Raw genomic sequence first — 13,028 nt, 5'->3', positions numbered from 1 at the left:
CCCCTATCTCAGAACTTTGATTGACAGCCAGGAAGAAACACGCAAAACTCCCCAGCCGCTTCCTCTCGGGAGCCGAGTCACACTCGATCAAGTATTCCGTTTCGAGTGGAAATGCACCTGCCGGCCTGCGCGTCATCACAATGCCATACTTGAATCAACTTTTAATTACACGTGCCAGCAATGAGGTCCCCAACATTGTCGGCGAGGGAGGGGACGTGCCAGGCGGGGAAATCAAAACGCGGCGGCGGCCCAGGCGGCGAAAAAGGAGGTCAAAGTAATAAAGTAGAAGAGTCGCGTGGAAGGCAAATGAGGGAGAGAGGGAAGAAGAGACGGGAAACAGGCAGAGAGCGAGTGAAAGAGAGAGAGAGAGAGAGAGAGAGAGAGAGAGAGAGAGAGAGAGAGAGAGAGAGAGAGAGAGAGAGAGAGAAAGGGATGAGCTATGCAAAAGAGGGCAGCGCATTTGAGAAAGCAGAAAGTGATACAGAATGCGAGCAGAGGGGAGGGAGCGAGCGACTCCTGATGGCAAAGACACACGAATGTTCCTTATGGTTTGGATTGATAGATGTTTACAAAATCACTTCCAAATAGAACATCTTGAACGTTTTTGTACTTTAAATGACGAAAAGATGAGCAAAGTACTTTTCTACAGTCAAATAACAAAACAACTAGACAAAAATGGAGTCATTTACATTCAAAGTTTTGAATTAGCTGCCACTCACCCTAGCTACAAAGCGTGAAATCGATGGCGGGACTCGAGCAGCTATGTCATGCGCTGCTATCTGTGCCAAAGATGAGAAATCCACCTCGGAATCATTATGGATGCTGTCCCCGTCTGCGTTTGTCAAACAAAAACGCTCCGTGGAATAAAAACAGCAGGTCAGCCACAGCACGTGAATTCAAATTGCAGGTGAACACAAGATATGCGTGGCGCTGGAGATAAAATCAAAGTTGGCTGAACTCTGTTTTTGATTAAAGCAGCAAAGGTCGGCATACTCGCGTCGCCGTTCCCAACTAATTACACGGAGCTATGTTACTATATTATTCTGTTGTATGGTTTTCTATTGTATTGCTTTCCATTGCTGTGTCTGGAAATAATGTCGGTCTCAATTTTCCACGAGTTTGCTCAGTGTGAAATGGTGTTCTGTGTGAAAAATGCTTGCAACCTCACATTCAGGCGTGGACAACATAGAGCTTAAAAAAGATAGACCGTATTTGTAGTCAATTAAAAAAAAAAAACCCCTTCTCCGTCCATTTAAGTTGGTCAAGTTGCACACGGCACACTAATGTGCCGCCGCGCAGTGGCTGCTAATTGCTGCTTTGAAGGATTGCATGGATTTCATTTGTCTTCTTCAGTGCACAGCCTGCGAGTGAGAATCACAAAGCGGCATTTTCTCCGAATCCCTCCCAGAAACCGGCAGCTGCCACCCGTCCTCACCACATCCGCGCCCCAGCTCCGTCTTCCCGCCTCCTCCGGCTGTGTGCGCCGCAGATGGACGGCATCGTTAAATCGCCGTAAATGGCGCCATCGGCCTTCCGGCGTCTCATTTCATGGCCGCGGTGGCCTCGCTCACGGCCGTCAAGCTCAAATGAGGAGCAAGACTTAAAGCTCGCCGTCCTCCAAGGCCATTCGCCTTCCATGTCGTTGTGTTCTATTAATCCTAATTGCGCTCGAGTTACACACACAAAATTAATCCCCGAGATTACCGTTATATTCATAAGGCTTCTTTTAATCCGCCAGCTGTTTGCTTGATTTTAGTTTTTTTTGGAACAAGCATCCTTCGCTCCATATCCAGCAACTTGTTCTACATGGTAGAAAATGGGATTACACCAGCCAATTTCCATATATAGAAGTCATTTCCTGATGGTGAAAATGATGAGTTCCTATATAGATTTGCATATCTATAAAAGAGCAAAATTGCTTTTTTGTTGTTGTTTTTTTTTGACATTGTTAGACAATATCTATCTCACCAGCCGCAAAAGGACGAATGAGAGCCGGTGCATAATGAATCAATTAATTTTCGCAGCCTCTCGAATTGGATCTCATTAGATGGGTACACGCACCCTTCAGGGATGCACGAGTGCTAATTAAAAGTGTAATGGCGGTCAGATTTATTAATTACATGTGCACGTGATTGTAAAAAGGTCGATCATGTATGAAGAATATTTATTGCATGAAATGTTTTTGAATTAGAAACTAACAATTCAGAAAATGGCTGCAAGTAATTTGATAAAAGGTTAATGTAATAATATTTATTCCATAAAATCAAGCAATTTAAAATACAGTGTGATATATATAAAAACACAATTGAAATATTTTTTAAAGCTTTATTCATTTTGGCAATATTTGATACAATGTTTCAATCAAATTGTGAAAGTGCATACGAATCATTTTCATTGTGTATGTTTTCCACACAGTTGACGTTTTATGATTTCTGATGTCTTACCTCATCTGCCAGCCTATCGATCACTGTCTCAAAGACGAGGGCGCTTAGAGTCGATCCCTGATGCATTCCCACCTCCATGCCGCGCCCTATTCTAACATAATTCTGTGCCAAAACGCGCTGTTGCTCACAAATCCTCCGTTCCGTCTCGAGTCGAGCCACCACGACATAACCGCATCAACTTGATTCCAATAACTCTGCACAACGTTCTTAAAAATGGACGCCGCCACTCCTTGGGGATCTTCTCACCCAAGCGCCTTTCCATTTCTCATCGTCATCAGTTGCTCTCGAATTGACTGTCTGGCAAGTAATGCACATTGCACGTGATTGTGACCATCATTAGCGCTGAGAGCGAAAAAACAAAAAAGGGTATTGAAGCCGCTAATGATCAATACAAGGTTAGTCCAAGCCCAAATTGATTCCATTTCCAGCGACCCAAACAGCTGGCGGTCATACATTACACATCAGTCAGCTGTCGGAACAAACTAATGGCAGCTGTTGGAATTTGGCACAATATGTACACTTAGCTCGGGGGCACAGTTGCCTCCAAATCATGTTTTATTCAATCACAAGCGCCGCATTGTTTTGCCGCCTCCAACAACAACATTTTGAGGACTGTTGACTTGTTTTGCTGAAGGCAGCATCCCGACGTTCGAGAAACAGTGCCGAGCGCTCCCGCTAAGTGACGCCTCCTGGACAATGAGCTAACCTTTAAAAGTCCTGAGTCAGGCCACTCGTGTGTCAAAGCAAGGAAATTTGATTAATTCAGGTGTTGTGGCGGTTCAGACTCACTGCTATGATGAAAATATATAAGCTTCTCTAAACAAAAGTATTGTGTTGGATGAAATCTAAATAAAGCGCGATATTTTTGAGAGTGGTGGGAGGGGGGCAACTCTGCCTTCTCGTTGCGTGAGCAGCCCGTCGTGTTTCCATCAAATACTTGACTCTAAAACGGTGATTTTATTGTCAGACCACAGTGGTTTTCATTTGACAGCCTCAGTATTTTCTTTTGACGTTTCCCGAGGAAATTGCTCCTTTGTCGCAGACGACACAAAAAGTGCCTTCATTGGGATAAAGCGCGTCGACGACGCGTTCTGCTTGTTCGCCTTTGTGATCCATCAACCTTCTGTCTCTCACCTATCAAATTCCATGCCACCTTTGTATTTTTTTTTTTTTATCTTTGGAAGAATGGTGGACTCCTTGGAAAGAATAGCCAAAGTCCATGATGGCGGAATTTACCTCCCTGAGTTGTTTAGTGGCTTCTGGCTGATCTCAGACACAATGCGATGTGGCGAGCAGAAGCGGCTGATGCATTATTCGCTGTCACCTAGGTACTGTGGGAACTGTGTCACGTCGTTGCACCCCCACCTTTGCCATTCTACTCTGTCAATTTGGGGCAGGCCCGCCGGGGTGGGGTGGGCGAGGCTGAATATATGAGCTGTTTTCGATGAGAGGCTTTTCACGTGCTGCCTGTCTCATGGGTCTTTTGCATTGTGTTCGGGTAGTGCACGCGAGGGTCAATAATGGCTGATGACAGGCTGACGTAAGCGAATGCAACCTGAAGAAGCAGCAGCAGGCCGGCGCCACTGTCACATCGTCTTCGAGTCACACGCGCAACCTCTATTGATGTTTTTGTTGTTGTTGCGGTTAGCCACGCTACGCTGGGAGGCTACAAGCGTGTGTGTGCCCAGGCGGGTGTGTGTGTGTGTAGAAAGTGATACATCTTCCTGTTAGCTCGATAGTCTGCGGCCAGTCTTGACTCTGCAGGGATCCCCCGGCAAGGAATCGCTGCATGATGCATAAATAGCCACTTTTTTTTTTCCTTTCATTAAAAACTCGTGTGGGCAATGTTCTTACAGAAAACAAACAAAATAACTGCTGTTGGAAAAAAAAACATTCTCAATGACAAAATGAAATATTTTCAAAACAAAAATTAACTGAAACATTACATTTGTATGATTAACTAAAATGGTCTGTAATAGTCGCGAAAACAAAAAATAATATTACTTGTGCTTTAAAAGCTAAAACTAATATGAAAACTAAATTAAAACAAAGCATCTTTGAAAACGTCAAAACAAATTCAAACTAATCAATTTTAATAAACACAAGTCAAGCTAAGTGGAATGAAAAGTCCCAAACTCTTTCAATCCCGAATAGTGAGTTTATCCAGGGCTAGCAAAGTTAGCATGCGGGACTTTTGGGGGGATGTGGAAGGGATTTATTATATTTTCATTAATTCCACAGAAAAATATTGCTTTTGATTTCATCTCGTAGTTGCAGTCCAGACTTTCTGGACTGGATTTATCTCCAGGTTCCAAATTATTTCATTTTGTTTTTAAACAATTTAAGTGTGAAAATCCAAAATAGGTTAGAGTATTTTTCAGATAAGCACACAAGTGTAGAAAAACACTTTCCTTTAACAAATTGTGTTTATATGTTGCTATGACTTTGCCGCGTTTGTGTTTGGGAGCCAATAAACGGCTAATTATCGAGAACGCTGCTCGTGTCCTTTGTGGTTTGTCGACTTCATCTTACAGCGTTTTTATGCTTGTCGTCTTTTATCCCCCTGCGACATCATCATTTCTCTTCCGCCGTCAGGGCTTTCCCTGCAGACAAAAAGATGACTTTTGAGGTGTCTGTGATCTTAGAATCCCATCGCAACTTAGGCAGTCTCTGCCTCATCATCGCAAGCTCAGAGGCCATCTCGGTTTCTGTTGTCGCAGGTAGAAAGTAGCGCCCGACTTTATTTTGGACAAGACACTGGTCGTGAGGGTAAATGTACACGCTTTTTGTCAAAATATCCCAAGGGGCAAGAATTATGGCATGCTTAACGCCAGGCAGTGTTTTTTTTTTTTTTGGCATGGGCAACATGGGCGGGCTGCCCAGGGCGGCAATTTTTTTGTCACGTGGGGGGGTCGGCACAAAATGCGCCTCCTAGCTGCAAGCAGGTTGGATGAACCTGAGGCAAGTGAGGAGTTTCTGGGTTATCGGAAGTCAGTGAGAGATTGGCTAAGGCAGCATTATGGTAGCTAATCAGAACCAGTGTTTTTCACGACGCACTTTCATCACTAGAGACAAACAGAAGAGGTGACTCAGGACTGCTGAAAAGTCATCATTGTCAAGGTGGCGATATCAACATGTATTTCAAATTCATAGAGGTTAAAGGCAAAAACGTGCATGTATTGTGTTTTTTTAACTGTTACACTTTCCCCGAGTTACTTATATTCAGTAATACAATTAATAACTCAGTTATTTTTTTGAACAAGTAGTGCGTTCCGAACACTGTAAATTAAGGGCTAATAGTAATTTGTGATAAAGCCGACATTTTACGTTTGTTAGCATTCTGTTTAGGTTCGTTTTCCTTGGGTAAATATTGACCTGTAATTAGCTAGCGGAATGTTCATATCTGAAGCTAGTTTCATAGACAAACATTTGCCATTTGCTAGTGCAACTATATTTTGTGCCAACTTTTTTTTTTAGTCATAACTGAAAGTATGCCAAGCATTGAATTTGGGGCAGTTACCAAGGAGCTAATCGTTCATCCTTCCTTGAAAGACAGATTGTCATTTTTTGACATTTATCACATGAATATGTTTTATTATTTATTAAATATATCCTTGCATTATTATGATATTTACATTAATGACATAATTTACCGGTCAATTTACGCTCCTACCCTCACCTATGGTCAGGAGCTATGGGTCGTGACCGAAAGAACAAGATCCCCGGATACAAGCGGCCGAAATGAGTTTCCTCCGCAGGATGTCCAGGCTCTCCCTTAGAGATAGGGTGAGAAGCTCGGTCATCCGGGAGAGACTCGGAGTAGAGTCGCTGCTCCTCCACGTTGAGAGCAGCCAGATGAGGTGGCTCGGACATCTCATCGGGATGCCTCCTGGACGCCTCCCTGGGGAGATGTTCCGGGCATGTCCCACCGGTAGGAGACCCCGTGGACGACCCAGGACGTGCTGGAGAGACTATGTCTCTCAGCTGGCCTGGGAATGTCTTGGGATCCCCCGGGATGAGCTGGATGAAGTGGCTGGGGAGAGGGAAGTCTGGGAGTCCCTCCTAAAGCTGCTGCCCCCGCGACCCGACCCCGGATAAGCGGAAGATGGATGGATGGATGGCCAGTAATGACATTTATCATGTAAAGGCATTTTTATTTAATTTCGTGCAGGGATGTTTAGTATAAGCTTTATGTGGTATATCAAGTTCGATGGCAATTGCATTTACAGGGGCTCTTTTAAAATGTTTTGGCGCATATATTCTAATAAGATTATTCCTTTTTTTTTTTCGAGGAGGGGGGGCGCTTGGAAGTAGTCTCGCCCAAGGTGTAATTCAGTGAAGAACCGCCACTGCCTACGAGTACGTTGCAACTTATTTGCTGGTCAAATGTGTTTCGTCCACGCTGGCAGACATTTCTTTTTCTGTTAAATGTTGGTCATGTGAAAAGCGACTTGGCTCTGGAAATGTTGGGAAGCGCAAGGTGACCCCCACCGCCACACCCCCCCCCCCCCATCCCCACCCCCCTGCCCAGCCAAAATTGCCTTGAGTCATGGCACCGTTTTTGCAGAGCTGTGCGGATTGTTTCGACAATGCCGTATGTGAAACATTTTATGAGCCTAAAGGAGAAACTTTGCTCTTTTTTTTTTCTTTTCTACTAGCTTGTTTTTGTGGGTGTGTTTATGGTGGCTTTAATAGTTAAGTGCTGCTTCCCCAGCCTGTCTTGGCTAACAATGACAGCAGGGGGCAATTTCTTTTTCTTAACAATTTTGCACATTGTCCTCCAAGGTGTCAAATTTCACCAATAATGGGAGACAATGACAACAAAGATGAAGGATTTTTATTTGTCTCGTCTGTAGCTCGTCACACACCAGTGACGTTGTCCCTCCATCGTTCCTACCCTTGTTTTTTTTATGTCCATCCTTCCTTCCATACTATCTATTTCCTTGCTTCCCACCATCCTTCCTTCCATTCTTCCTTCCTTATTTCCTTGCTTCCCACCATCCGTCTTTCACTAATTTCCTACTTCCAGGCTTCGTAAGTCTTTCCCTTTGCTCCTTTGCTTCCTTCCTTGCTTCCTTTCTGATCTTGCCTCTTTATTTCCTCTGAACCATCATCTACTTCATCCACCTCGTCGTTCCTACTGTTCCTCTTATTCCTCCAATTCTTCATTCCATTCTCAGTTCCTCCACTTTCCACTCGTCTCCCATTATCCCGCCATCCTCTTCATCATCCCCTCAAAGCCATCAGCACGTGTTGAGGGATATCACAGCGAAGCGTGTTTGTCACCGTGGGCGGTGCACGCACGCACGCACGCGCACACACACACACACACACACACACACACACACACACACACACACACACACACACACACACGTACGCAGATGTATAATCACTCAAGTTCTTAACATGGTGACTCAAGTAGTGCCTTTCAGCCTGCAGGCTGTGACACTGAAACGAGACTGGTGCAATGTAGCTATCTTACATTTACGAGCGCGTGTGTGCGTACACCACGCAGTGCTTTGAACAAGGTCGCATTTTCATGGCAGCCGCGATGCATCTGCATACTTCAAGTGCAGGATGTCCTCGTGTCACGTGCGTGTGGGCACATCGACAACTTGTAAGGCGGGCGCGGACAACCGGTGAGCCCTCTTTGGCTTGAAATTAGAACCATGTTTCCTCTACTGCAGTGGGACCCCAAATACTTGCAACTCGGCATTATTAATGTTTCCCCCCCCAGTATCGCTTCATCCTCAATCAAGAGCAGAACGAACACGAAGTATTTGACCAGCGATTGCTGAGCTAAACTCTCGAGCTAACCGAGCTAGCTTCGAGCTACCTTAGATGTGTCAGACAGATGAAGAAACTTTTTAGTCACTTAGTAGATAAAGTCAAGTCAAATCATTCCCAAGATTTTGGCAAGCAAGTCCTAAAAATTGCAAGACTTGAGTCCTTGTCGCTGAGTATCATTGATGGAAAAAAATGTGGCCCCTCCAGCATTGAAGTTGCCTGTCCTCGACAGGATCGCAAACACGCATAGGTGGCCGAACTTGGCTTTGAACATAAAACATTGCAGTCGAGAGTCGATAAGCAACTTGAAGACAGCAAACGTCGCGCTTGGTAAGATCAGAACAAGAAATCGTGTCCTGTGGCTTTTTGATGCCCGAGTGAAGCGAGGCGGGTGGAAGTCACGTAATTGCCTCGTGTGGGAGAAGAGAGGAAGGAAGACAAAAGCGGAATAGAAAAGCGGGATGTGACAAACAGATGAGAAGCGGCGAGATGACACCGAGGAGGAGGGGGCGGCTGCTGATGGGAGCCGGCTGATCTATTGACCAAGAAAGACGGTGGTGGAGGGGAGTGGGGCTTGTGAAGCAATGAGGCGAGAAAGCGCCGCACACGAGGGAGGGATGAAGATGATGGAAGCATCACAGCTGATGCACAAGAGACAAACGACAAGAACTGGTAGCATTTCCTGCCACCCTACAAAGTTGGGAGATTGTGACAAACGCACTTTGACAGGTGCTGCTGCTCTTCATGCTTTGGCTGGCTGAATAGTCTACCAACGTGAGGAAGAGAAGACATGCTGCAAATCAACAGCCCAAAAATCCCATTGAGACTCAAATGGCAAACTGAGAGTCCACCATCTTAACTAAACAGTTTTTGGTCCAATCTAAGCTTTTATGTTTGTTGACTAACTCGTAGTAGCATCACTTTACCAGCTTTAGCAACTTTAACATCTGCTCTGCTCTCTTCTCGCAACACATTTTAGCGCTTTGGCTTCTCTGACTCTTAAATACACTTTTGTAATTCCGCAATACCTCTCTTGACATATGCCCCGCCGACTTGTATAATCCTCGTGGTTGCTCGGCCCCGCCTCCAACAAAATGTCAGCAGACATAACTTCCCTTTCCGTTATAGTCTTATCGCTCGCCGTCAGGTGGATTAGAGACACGGACAAACGCTATTTGTGGAAATACTGTATTATTTTTCTTTACTTGTTGCCACGCACAAGTTTTACACCGTAGCTTTCTTTTCAACAACTTTTTCACTTATGACGGAACATTTATCACAGAGGAGGGAAAAAAAAATCAAGGCCTTGATTCATCGGCGGTGCGCTGTGAGTTTCGTCATTATCTCATTGTGCCCCGAGAGTTCCCAGGTGGAGTGTTTTCATATCGTGCACCGCGCCGCATGCTTTTACTCGACTTAGTGTCAAGCACCTGACAGCTTACCGCGTGGTAACGAAACACTCCGGCGAGACGTAATCCCCCTCCAAACATGCCGAATTACAAGTGCTATCTAAACTATCATCACAGGCGTGTCATCTTTTGCCACACGAAGAACAATGCTAAGAGAAAACTCGCCTGCTTGCAAGATGATGTGACTTGACTGCGCCCTCTGGAAAAAAAATGTGGCCCATAGTTTCAGTGGTGAATTAAATAAACAAGTTTTGGGGCCCGGACCAATCGAGTCGGACGCCCGGCCTGGCAGAATCAGAGCGTGGGGATCCAGCGAGTGAGCGGAAGTGGCTCACGGCAATTAAAAGGGCTGTTCTGCCCTCTCAAATTTGTTCGCACTATAACGTTTGACACTATCGGCCGCCGTTTTATTGGTGAGCTCCCCTTCCACCTGTTGATTACTCTAATGAAGACAGTGAGAGCCCCAGCAGGGCACTAAGTGCACCAGCGGTACTCTCAAACAGGCCTAATCAGGCTCTGTGAGGGTGGGGGGGGGTTAGGGTAATAGGGGGATTTTCAAGCCTTGTGCTGCAGCGCCACACGTACAAATCCATCCTCTTTTAATTTTAGTCTTGAAATGAGAGCTTCTGCTGAGCCTTGCTAATGATAGTTATTACACTGATGTTCCTGCAGGGGGCCCTCCCACTGACGGAAACACACACATGCACACACACACACACATCCACAAATGTCTCCTAAACTGACATGTGCTATTTTGAAAGTATCCCACAGAGAAAAGTGGAAGTGGAAAACAAGGCGCTCGCACACACTGTCACACACTAACACGGCGGGTGCCCGGATTAGCATCCGTCGCTGAGCAACCGCCCGACATCCGACTCAGCCAGTCAGGTGAACTGTGATCAAACCAGACACCTTATGTCTCATGGCGTTCCGTTACTCAAGTGATGTGGCAAGTTGCTCGTCATAGAAATAAACGCAACGACTCGACATAATCCACAGTTTAAATAAAGTGTGTAGCGCCGTCGCCATGCAAAGGAGCACTAAGACTCGTTTGCTCCTAAGCAGCGGTGACAGCAGCTCTTGCTAAGTAAACAGCCTGCGGGTAGACTCAGCCAGAGGTACTGTCAGCAAGAAAAAGAAGAGGGGGGAGCGTAGAGGGGGGAAAGGTCATGGTGGATAAAAACAGATCCATGTCAGGGTCACTCTGTTGCTACCTTGAACGCACCATCTGCTGCCCCATACTGATGAATGCCGACGTGTGTGCGTGTTGCATGCGTGTGTGTTCATGTGTTTGTGTGTGTGTGCGTCTGTGCGTTTTCTGGCGTCACAGGCAGAGGAGGATAAAAGAGCGTCCTTCCTTTCTTCTCACGCTCCCTTGAGGAAAGCAAATGTCGTCTGACGAGAGGAGACTCCACAACAAATCAGACTGGCTTTTGTCTTTGATTGCTTCTAATACGCTTCCTTTGTCTCTTGAAGATATAATTGAGCATCAAAGTATTGGCCCGCTGCAAAGCAGAAACTCCAATGTCAAATATCAGTCACATAAGTCACACAATTTTAGACCTTTTCATGCAAATATGACCTATATGACATTGCCTGGTAAAAGCTATCGTATCAATCTATATCTCCTATATTCAAATTTGATTTTTGAGGCCCCTCGACAGGGAAAACATCCATGACCACAAATTCAAAATTCAATCAAGCAACACGTCACTTAAATGACAGAAAACTTGGAACTTGGCGCACAGCGTTAATTTCACACTAGTGTGCATGCATTTAATTAGAACAGCTTCAGCGATCCGTCATTGTGTTCACTGGACCTCAAAATAGGAGAAATATGGCAACTACATGAGGGTACTTGGGGACAAAAATAAAATCTTGAAATCCTCTTGATAACGGCAACTAATATGAGCGCCAACAAGGACCAACTGCTACCTAACGTAGTTTCGCAACACAGTGTCTTGATAGTCGTCAGAGATTTTTGCAACGTAGCAACAGCTAACAAACCATGTCGAGTGCTGTGGCGGTTGTGAAAGTGTCATATAATTAAAGCTGAGTTGACATTTTTTCTCAAAACTTTTAAACACAACCGCTATGTCAGACAGTGTTTATGAATTACAATCATTTGCATCCATGTTTGAATGCAAAGCATCACCATTAAATAGTCTCATCCCGTTTGCACCTCATTTATTCATCCAAAACTCATCCGAAGATTTCTGCAATTAAAACGTTGCTCCCGACGACGAAGCGAGAGAGAGAGAGAGAGATTTAGCTCCTAACAGACGATAACTTTGAGTTTGTTGACATCTTTGACATTATAGACAAAGCAGGAAAGTCACCACGGTGCTAACAGCCTAATAAAGCACTCATAAAGAGCTCATAAAGCACTTCATCCACAGCTAGCGTACCTGCATCATGTTTAATATGCAGCTGGAGTCGGCGAGGCTGCTCGGCGAGCCAAAAGAATGGCAAAGAGTTTGCCAGATAGCGGGCGCGCCCAAGCAAATCAAAGGAAAACGAAGTGCATTTGCATATTCAGATCAGCCTTTCCACTCAGCCCGTCTAATTATTTCATCTCCGTTTTTCACGCGCTGTACAATGCGAAGCAGCGGGCCGTGAGGAAAGTTTTCCCGTCCTTGCCGTTATCGCTCTCTCACGCTCTGCTCTGCGTGACCCCCCTCCCCTCCCCGCCGCGGCCGCTCTGCATTATCCGGGTCATTACCATAGCGCTTTTTTCTCCTTTTTTTCTGTCCACTTGTTCGCATAGCTTGCCTTCCTTTCTGTGGCCTCATACAGAGCCAACAGAGTAGTTGGACCTGGTTTGATTCTGCTTGTTCCCAAGTGGTGGAAACGCGTCACGCCTTCCAGGTTTTGCGCCACATCTATTTCAGACTTTCAGCACGTCCACATTTCCCTGCGACGCTCGTTCGTTTATGGCGTCCCCTGGCCTTGCTGCCAGCTGGGCTTTTTTCTCCCGCACATCTTTTTTCCCAGGTCTCGATGTGTGCTGTGGCATAAAAGCTTGTTATGAGCTTCAGGTGTTAATTGGCTGTGAGGCAGCGCGTTAATATTCTCCTTGCAAAGCCCGCAAGCAGCAGCGGCGGCAAACTGATGAGTGTGGGGTTTCGCTCCACAGGAGAAGAGCGAGCGAGAGAAACAAAAGTGCAAAGGCCCCGTGTAAGGTCACAGCTGGCGAGGAGCAGATTAGGGGGAGAATTAAAAGAGGAAGAGACGGACAGGTCTGGAGGGGAGGAAAGAAAAATGTGATGAAAAAAAGCAAATAAATAAAAGATGTCTGCTGAGGCTCTTGGTGAGAGAGGAGATGATATCGGGCCAGAGCGAAATGACCACTTTTGTTGAACGTTTGTGTGTTGGCAAGGTGGAG

This window comes from Syngnathus acus, chromosome 16 (assembly GCF_901709675.1).
Source record: "Syngnathus acus chromosome 16, fSynAcu1.2, whole genome shotgun sequence".
NCBI lineage: Eukaryota > Metazoa > Chordata > Actinopteri > Syngnathiformes > Syngnathidae > Syngnathus > Syngnathus acus.
This window is presented reverse-complemented; position numbering follows the sequence as displayed.